The sequence below is a fragment of the Erythrolamprus reginae genome, chromosome 1, assembly GCF_031021105.1.
Source record: "Erythrolamprus reginae isolate rEryReg1 chromosome 1, rEryReg1.hap1, whole genome shotgun sequence".
NCBI classification, from domain to species: domain Eukaryota; kingdom Metazoa; phylum Chordata; class Lepidosauria; order Squamata; family Dipsadidae; genus Erythrolamprus; species Erythrolamprus reginae.
This window is the reverse complement of record NC_091950.1, coordinates 26,180,654-26,190,645: the sequence shown is the minus strand read 5'-3', so window position 1 is coordinate 26,190,645 and position 9,992 is coordinate 26,180,654. Positions and strand designations below refer to the sequence as shown.

General features: G+C 38.8%; 1 non-coding gene across 1 annotated transcript; it reads left to right on the top strand.

Moving 5' to 3' along the window:
• Nucleotides 1–9,199: 9,199 nt before the first annotated feature.
• On the top strand, nt 9,200–9,306 carry LOC139158276 (U6 spliceosomal RNA). The gene has a single exon (XR_011557667.1). It is a non-coding gene; the product is annotated as a U6 spliceosomal RNA (small nuclear RNA).
• Nucleotides 9,307–9,992: the final 686 nt, after the last annotated feature.

The following is a 9,992-nucleotide window of genomic DNA, read 5'->3' as shown; positions in this document are numbered from 1 at the left end:
ATTGTGTCAACCCCTAACCCCCAACACTTCTCCCTTAGACTCTCCACGATTGACCTCTCCAGGTTCCTAAGAGGTCAGTAAGGGGCATACATAAGTGCACTAGTGCAGTGATTTTCAACCTTTTTTGAGCCGCGGCACATTTTTTACATTTACGAAACCCTGGGGCACATTGAGCAAGGGGGGGGGGGGCGGCTAAAAAAAGTTTGGACAAAAAAATCCTCTCTCTCTCTCTTCCTCCCCTTCACTCTATTTCTTTCTCCCTCCCTCTTTCTCTCCCTTCCTTCCTCTTTCTTTCTCTCTCCATCCCTCTTTCTTTCTCTTCCTTCCTTCCTCTCTTTTTTGCTCTCTTTCTCCCTCCCTCCCTCCCTCTATGTCTTTCTCTCTCTCTCCTTTCCTCCCTCTCTTTCTCTCTCTCTCTCTCTTTCTCTCTTTCTTTCTCTTGTTTTCTCTCTCTCTCTTGTTCTCTTTCTAGCTCTCTCGCGCTCTTTCTCTCTTGCTTTCTTTCTCTCTCTCTCTTGCTTTCTTTCTCTCTTGCTTTCTCTCTCTCTTGCTTTCTTTCTCTCTTTTTTTCTCTCTCTTGCTTTTTTTCTCTCTGAGCTTCGCGGCACACCTGACCATGTCTCGCGGCACACTAGTGTGCCCCGGCACACTGGTTGAAAAACACTGCACTAGTGTACCTTTCGTCCCCTGTCCAATTGTCTTTCCTTTATCTCATATATCATATATATTTTTTCCTTTCATATATCTTCTCCTCTATTTTTACATATTATCTTTATCTATATTACTTCATGTCTTTTCTCTTCCATATGTATTGTGTATTGGACAAATGAATAAATAAATAAAAATAAAATAAATAAGAAAGAATCGACTTGTAGAGAATGTAGAGAAATGTAGAAAAAAGCAAAATCCTGCACCTAGGTAAAAAAAAAACACACCAAAACATACATACAAACTGGGAGAAATTACATTCACCACAAGTGACTGTGAAAGGGATCTTGGAGCCTTGGTGGATAACCAACTAAATATGACCCAGCAATGCGCAGCAGCAGCTTAAAAAGCCAACACAATCTTAAGCTGCATCAACAGGGGGATACACTCCAAGACTAAGGAGGCATTGATACTACTCTATAACGCCCTGGTCAGACCACACCTGGAGTATTGCATTTAATTCTGGTCACCACACTTCAAAAGAGAACTCTGGAAAGGATGCAAAAAGGGTCCTCATTTTACCCGCCTTGGAATGATTTTATTTATTTATTTATTTATTTATTGGATTTGTATGCCGCCCCTCTCCGTAGACCCGGGGCGGCTAACATCAGTAATAAAAAACAGCATGTAAATCCAACACTAAAAACAGCTAAAAAACCCTTTTTGTAAAACCAAACATACATACATACATACATACATACATACATACAAACAAACATACCATGCATAAATTGTAAAGGCCTAGAGGGAAAGAATATCTCAGTTCCCCCATGCCTGACGGCAGTGGTGGGTTTTAAGGAGCTTGAGAAAGGCGAGAAGAGTGGGGGCAATTCTAACCTCCGGGGGGAGTTGGTTCCAGAGGGCTGGGGCCATCACAGAGAAGGCTCTTCCCCTGGGCCCCACCAAACAACATTGTTTTGTTGACGGGACCCAGAGAAGGCCCACTCTGTGGGACCTAACCGGTTGCTGGGATTCGTGCGGCAAAAGGCAGTCTCATAGGCTGGGTTAACCTTGAGCCGGTGATGAGATTTGAATCGCTAACCTGCAGATCTAGCAGTCAGCTTAATGGCCTGCAGCACAGCACTCTACCCACTGTGCCACTTCGGCTCAAAAAGGCCAAAATGTGCCACCAAAAGCTGATATAGTCCTTACAGTGGAGTTCCTGGTGTTTACACATAGGTGTTCAGATCTTTTGTGTTCCTTGCTAGCTTTTTCCTTGTTTCTTTTTGAATCGTGTAAAACGTTGTGGGTTTTTTTAAATCTCCAGGTGCCATCAGAATGTCAGCTACAGCAAATGTAAACATTTGCACACCATTTATAACATTTACACAGCATTCAAGAGAGACAAGGAAAAAAGCTAAGCAGGAAACAAAAACAAAAAGACCAGGATAGTGATAGGGCACATCCTTGCCAGCAATCAACACAACAGATAAGCAGGGATTAACACTAGGATTAATACCAGACATACAATCAAGCAGTAAACAATTTCCAAATCAAGGAATTTACCAACTCAGACAATTAAGTAGTAAACAAGTCAGCTTAATCAAGGATCTATCCAAAGAAAACAAAACTCCCACCAACACTGATACGGAAACTACTGGTATATATAAACAGAGAACAAAGTCCACTTTCTTTTGGCAAAGAGGCTTTTACCTAGTTGGGTAATGAAAAATTTGCAAGAAAGTAACCCAGCCTAAGAACTCCAGAGTTCAAATCTGAGTTACAAATATTCTCTTCTATTGGTAACCCAGGTCTACAAAAAAATATTTTTTGTAATCATCGCAGTTAACATTGTATTTTTTAAAATCATTTTTTGTTATGATTTTAAAAATCTATATAGTTTTTCTGGAGCAGGTATAGTTTCCATGGAGCAGCATCATTATGATAAGGTATAGGAAATATACTGGCGACATTAAGAAAAAAGTAACATCAATACAATATAATAACATAGAAACATAGAAGACTGATGGCAGAAAAAGACCTCATGGTCCATCTAGTCAGCCCTTATACTATTTTTTGTATTTTATCTTAGGATGGATCTATGTTTATCCCAGGCATGTTTAAATTAAGTTACTGTGGATTTATCTACCACGTCTGCTGGAAGTTTGTTCCAAGGATCTACTACTCTTTCAGTAAAATAATATTTTCTCATGTTGCTTTTGATCTTTCCCCCAACTAACTTCAGATTGTGTCCCCTTGTTCTTGTGTTCACTTTCCTATTAAAAACACTTCCCTCCTGAACCTTATTTAACCCTTTAACATATTTAAATGTTAAATGTCAGCCTTCCATCCTTCCAAGGTGGGTAAAATGAGGACCCAGATTGTGGGGGCAATGTGCTGGCTCTGTTAAAAAGTGCTATTGCTAGCATGTTGTAAGCCACCCTGAGTCTAAGGAGAAGGGCGGCATAAAAATTTAATAAAGGAAGAAAGAAAGAAAGAAAGAAAGAAAGAAAGAAAGAAAGAAAGAAAGAAAGAAGAAATAATAAAGAAAGAAAGAAGAAATAATAAAGAAAGAAAGAAATGAAATAAATTAAGAAATGAAATAAATTAAGAAATTAAGAAATTAAGAAATTAAGAAATTAAGAAATTAAGAAATTAAGAAATTAAGAAATTAAGAAATTAAGAAATTAAGAAATTAAGAAATTAAGAAATTAAGAAATTAAGAAATTATAAAGAAATTAAGAAATTATAAAGAAATAAAGAAATAAGAAAGAAAGAAAGAAAGAAAGAAAGAAAGAAAGAAAGAAAGAAAGGGTTAAATAAGGAATTTGCAAAGAAGAAGAGACAACTGTATCAGGCGGGGGTTCCTCTTCGCCGGTGCTACCGGAACGCTCCCGGTGACTGCCACAGGCGCAAAGGCATCCTGTGGGCAGGCAAGCGTGTCTCAGCATGAGATTCAGCTCCTGCGCATGTTCCGGAAGTCAAATCTCATATGAGGACAAGCGCACAAATGAGATTTCAGCTATTTTCACTAATATTTTTGCTTCCACACATGCTCGAAAGCAAAAAATCGGCAAAAATCACCGAAATCTCACTTGCACGCATGAGATTTGGCTTCCGGCGTATGCACAGAAGCCGAATCTCACGCCAACGCCTGCACCCACCTGCCAGTCAGCTGGAGCATGCATGTGCAGCTCTATTTTTACTACCGGGACTCCACATTCGACTTTCTGCTTGCCTAGACAGCATATCCATTGTGCTGCTCCCTTTCAGGAAATCAAGTGTTGAAATTTCCCCCATTCTTCAGCACTTGAGGATCTATTCACCACACTGAGGCTGTAGGATGTGAAGTTTACCTTATGTATATTTTTGGCCATCACTTTCCCTGTTCTTTGTTTACGGAATTGCAGAATTGAGGTCATATCCTTCTACCTTTGTTCGCAGTCAGTTTTCTGACTCTTTTCTTGATAACATGAGCTTAGCTAAATGCTAGGTGTAGCCTCCCTTCGTAATGTACTTCCTGTAAATAAATCTCCTGCCTGCCGTCCTTATGAAATTTATTCCAATATTCTGTGCTCAAGTGATATTCCTGCTGCTAGGAATGCTCACATGCAGACTCACAACACTCCGCCTCCCAACCACACAAAGCTCAGAAAATGAATAAGAAATTATTTTTAAAAATCCTAATTGTTTTTTAAAATAAATGTTAAATTATTAATTTTTTTAAAATCCTAAAATAAAAAAAAGGTAAGGAATCATCTACAGATGGTTTAAATGAACAATCATTCGTTCTGTTTTATCTTTCTACCACAACTGACTTAAAGCCTTTGAGAAATAATTGTGACATCCATACCGATCACCCTTGACTAATAACCATTTGTTTAGTAGCTGTTCAATGTTACAACGGCTCTGGGGGGGGGAAATGACTAATAACTGGTCCATCCATGCATCCATCCATCCATCCATCCATCCATCTATGATTTGATATGATTTGACTTGACTTGACTTGACTTGACTTGACTTGACTTGACTTGACTTGATTTGACTTGACTTGACTTGACTTGATTTGAATGCCACCCCTCTCCGTAGTGCTTGAATCAGGGTGGAGTTGGGACAGCTGAATGGAGCTGAGTGTTTCTGGCTGGATGCTTTTCCTGTTGCCAACGTAGAGTTCACAACAGATAATAACTCATTGTGCCCAGAGAGAGAAATATCTGTTGCTAACTAGGAACGAACTCACAGCCTCCTGATTGTGAGGTGAGGGCTCCGCATCTAGGCCACTGTACCTCTCTCTCACACACATTTGACAAATGTGTCTTTTTTAATGTACACTGAGAGCATATCCACCAAAGACAAATTCCTTCTGGATTCAATCACACTTGGCCAATAAAGAATTCTATTCTATTCTATTTCAGTCCAGTCCAGTCCTAGAAGTCTAAACTAACTTAAAACTGTAGTTGCAGGCTAAAGATGAGTAGGAAATAGTAAGGAAAGAAAAAATATTAATGTGAAGGATTTGAGGGGAAAGTATCAAAAATAAATGAAAAGTCAAGAGACAGTCTGTTGAATGGGGAATAGAAAAAAGGCAAAGCTGTTTAACTCCTTTTTTCCTCTATTTTCACTCAGAAGGAATAATTCATATTCAGTTATGTAGGAGGAAAAGGACGGAATGCAGCTCAGGGTTTATTTTAAAAAATGATAAGAATTCATCTTGCTACCTTAAATGAGTTCAAGTCTCCAAGCCAGCCAACTGAGTTCAAGTCTCCAACCCGCCCCGAGTCTTCGGAGAGGGGCGGCATACAAATCCAAATAATAAATAAATAAATAAATAAATAAATTACATTCCAGGATGTAGAAATTCCTGACATAAACTGATCTCACGTTGTAACTCTTGAAAACTCTTGGACAACTGGTAAAGTTCCAGACAACTAGGAAAGAGCAAACATCATTGCAATACTCATAGATGAGAAAAAGGAGGACTGGAAAATGACAAAACAATTACCTTTATTATTATTATTATTATTATTATTATTATTATTATTATTTATTAGATTTGTATGCCGCCCCTCTCCGAAGACTCGGGGTGGCTCACAACAGTAATAGAAACAATATAACAGTGAAACAAATCTAATATTAAAATAAAACATATCTAAAACCCCAGCAATTTAAAACCATACAACACATACATACCAAACATAAAATATAAATATAAATATAATCTTTGCAAGAAAAGAAAACAGATTGGAGTACTTAGGAAAGTATGTTATCATTATTGGGAACTAATTTGGGTTGACAAGGAGAAAACATATCAAACTAATCTTATCTTTTTTTTTTACACTTAATAGATAGGGCATAACGAGCCGGGGTGGCGCAGCAGGTAGAGTGCTGTACTGCAGGCCACTGAAGCTGACTTGTAGATCTTAAGATCAGCGGTTCAAATCTCATCACCGGCTCAAGGTTGACTCAGCCTTCCATCCTTACGAGGTGGGTAAAATGAGGACCCGGACTGTGGGGGCAATAGGCTGGCTCTGTTAAAAAAGTGCTATTGCTAACATGTTGTAAGCCGCCCTGAGTCTAAGGAGAAGGGTGGCATAAAAATTAAATAAATAAATAAATACTTGGAAACCAGAAAAGTGTTTGACAAGGTTCTTATGATATGATAGATAAAACGGATAAACATTATTATGTAACTGAATAAGACATCAAGGAAACGTGAGGCACCCTTCTTTATTAACGATAACAGTTACGATTCATAACACAATTAGAACTCTGCTATCAGTAGCACAACCATAAACCTACCAATCAGAGCTTCCGTAGTTCCTGCTCCTTTTCCGCCCCCCTAGTGGCCCTCCGGAACACTGCACCCTTCCCTCTGCTGGCAGCTTCCTTTTATACTGTAGCACAACATAAACCAACCAATCAGAGCTTCCATAGTTCCTGCTCCTTTTCTGTCCCCCCCCAGTGGCCCTCTGGAACACTACAAACATGGACTATACAGTTCTGTGGTCAAATGAATTTGCATTTGTATCAAACATTGCACCCAAACCACTGAAGAGCTGCACTTACCTTTCTCTACCAGTTCGGTCCCGGAGGCATGCACGGAAGCAAAGAAATAGGTGAAAATCGCTGAAATCTCGCACAAGGATATTCACACCTGCGCAGAAGCAAAGAAAGGCCGAAAATTGCCAAAATCTCATGCGTGCGAGCACCCTGGTGCAATACTCCAGTGATTTTTGCAAATGAATTTTGCATTTGTATCAAACATTGCTAATAAATAACTAATAAACAAGTAAATAATATATGGATATAATTGATAGCTATAAATAACACAAAAAATGTAAACAATCGATATATGGATTATTAGATAAAGCAACAAGGAGATATACTGTAGTTTCCTTTTTGATTCATCAGGAATGCAAACAAAATAGAAATGATGTACAGTGTAACCATTTTCCTTTCTTTTTCTGTTTTCTTTTTATTCTATCTTCTTTTCTCTCTTTTTTTCTCTCTGTCTATCTTTACAAGTTTGCAATAGTCGTTTACTGTTCTTTTTGAATTGTATTGTTTTTCTATTTGTGAATAAAAAACTTATTTAAAAGAAGAAGAAGAAGCCAAACATTATTTTTATCCTTTTATGGTTTAGTTTTTGGTTTCTTATGTCTGCATGTATATATACCGTCTTCTTGAATTAGAACTTGGAAGGGAATTGTTCGATAACTGGTTTTTTTAAAAAAAAAATATTAGATGGATAGAGGCTTGTTAAGCATTGTAAACATTGGCAATTGTGCCTCTGCATTTTTTCCTCCTAACATCTTTCATGTCATTCTTCCAATTTAATTTTTGGAAAAGACCGTTTTCTGAAGAGAGCCTCCAAGCCAACAACTAAAGCTGCAATAGGAAATCAGTAGAGTCAAAGAATAAGCTGTAGCTTTGGAGCTTGGTGCTGGCAGACTGAAGGTTTTAGGGATTTTTAGTCCACATGCGTATGGAGAAATAGGAAATGAGCAATAGCTATACTGTATTTGGAGTAAAGTTTGCAATGTAGAAATAGAAACTGTCAGGTGGAGACTCCCATACAAGGAAAGTTGATGGCTTTAACATTCCTAAGCTCCCTAGAAAGCAAAGCAAATAAAAACCCAATAGAGGCACTTTTTATAAAGAAAAATAACTCCTAGTGATTATTTATTTATCTATCTATCTATCTATCTATCTATTTATCTATCTATCTATCTATCTATCTATCTATCTATCTATCTATCTATCTATCTATCTATTTATTGGATTTGTATGCCGCCCCTCTCCGGAGACTCGGGGGGCGGCTAACAGCAATAATAAAACAGCATATAATAATAATCCAATACTAAAAACCCATTATTATAAAAAACCAAACATACATACAGACATACCATGCATACAATTGTAAAGGCCTAGGGGGAAAGAGTATCTCAATACCCCCATGCCTGGCGGCAGAGGTGGGTTTTAAGTAGCTTACGAAAGGCAAGGAGGGTGGGGGCAATTCTAATCTCTGGGGGGAGTTGGTTCCAGAGGGCCGGGGCCGCCACAGAGAAGCCTCTTCCCCTGGGTCCCGCCAAGCGGCATTGTTTAGTTGACGGGACCCGGAGAAGACCCACTCCGTGGGACCTAACTGGTCGCTGGCATTCGTGCAGCAGAAGGCGGTCCCTGAGATAATCTGGTCCGGTGCCATGAAGGGCTTTATAGGTCATAACCAACACTTTGAATGGTGACCGGAAACTGATCGGCAACCAATGCAGACTGCGGAGTGTTGGTGTAACATGGGCATATTTGGGGAAGCCCATGGTTGCTCTCGCAGCTGCATTTCATATCAAATGGCCTTCTTCATCAAACATTTCACTGTAATGATAGATATAAATGTATAATATAAATACAATAAATACAATATGCACGAGTCAAGCCTGGACACAAACTGTTTCAACTCCTATCTTCAAAACGTTGCTACAGAGCACTGCACACCAAGACAACTAGACACAAGAACAGTTTTTTCACCCGAATGCCATCACTCTGCTAAACAAATAATTCCCTCAACACTGTCAAACTATTTACTAAGTCTGCACTACTATTACTACTAGTTTTTTCTCATCATTCCTATCACCCATTTCCTCCCACTTATGCCTGTATGACTGCAGCTTGTTGCTTGTATCCTTAAGATTTTATTGATTGTTTCTTCATTGCTTATTTGACCGCTATGACAGCCATTAAGTGTTGTATCCCGTGATTCTTGACAAATGTATCTTTTCTTTTATGTACACTGAGAGCATATGCACCAAAGACAAATTTCTTGTGTGTTCAATCACACTTGGTCAATACAGAATTCTGTTCTCTTCTCTTCTGTTCTACTCTACTCTACTCTATTCTATAATAACTATAAATGTAATGCAATAAAGATTGCAGAGAAGAGCAACAAAGTTTATTAGAAGACTGGAGTCTAAAACATATAAAGAACAGTTGCAGGAATTGGGTAAGTTTAGTTCAATAAAAAGAAAGATGAGACGTAATGTGATAGTAGTCTTCCATGCTCGCTTTGGCAGCACATATACTAAAATTGGAACGATACAGAGAAGATTAGCATGGCCCCTGCGCAAGGATTACACGCAAATTCGTGAAGCGTTCCATATTTTCCCCCTAACCCCCAACACTTTACCCTTAGACTATCTACGGTTGACCTCACCAAGTTCCTAAGAGGTCAGTAAGGGGCGTACATAAGTGCACCAAAGTGCCTACCGTCCCCTGTCCTATTGTCTCTCCTATATCTCCTATATCTTCTCTTCTCTACCTATATCTTTTCCTGCTATTCTCTCATAGTTATATTTCACTCCTTTATTTTCTCCTCTATTCCCCCTTTAATACATTCTACCTGATTATAACCCTCATTGTGTATTATTGTGTATTGGACAAAACAAACAAACAAATAAATAAATATCTGAGGGGCTGCCACAAAGTATTCTCCAAAATACCAGAAGACAGGACAAAAAGTAATGGATGCAAATTAATCAAATAGAGGAGTAACCTATATCTAAGGAGAAATTTCCTGACACTGAGAACAATTAACCAATGGAACAGCTTGCCTTCAGAAGTTGTGGATACTTCATCACTGGAAGTTTTTAAGAAGAGACTGGACATTCACTTGTCTGGAACAACATAGGACCATGATGGTGAATCTATGGCACGCATGTCAGAAGTGGCAAACAGAGTCGTTTCTCCAGGCACGTTGCTCTTCCGGGTTCCGGCACACACATGCGTGCCAGCCAGCTGGTCTTCTTGTGTGCATGCATGCCAGAAACCACGAGACTAAGTGACTGGTGTGC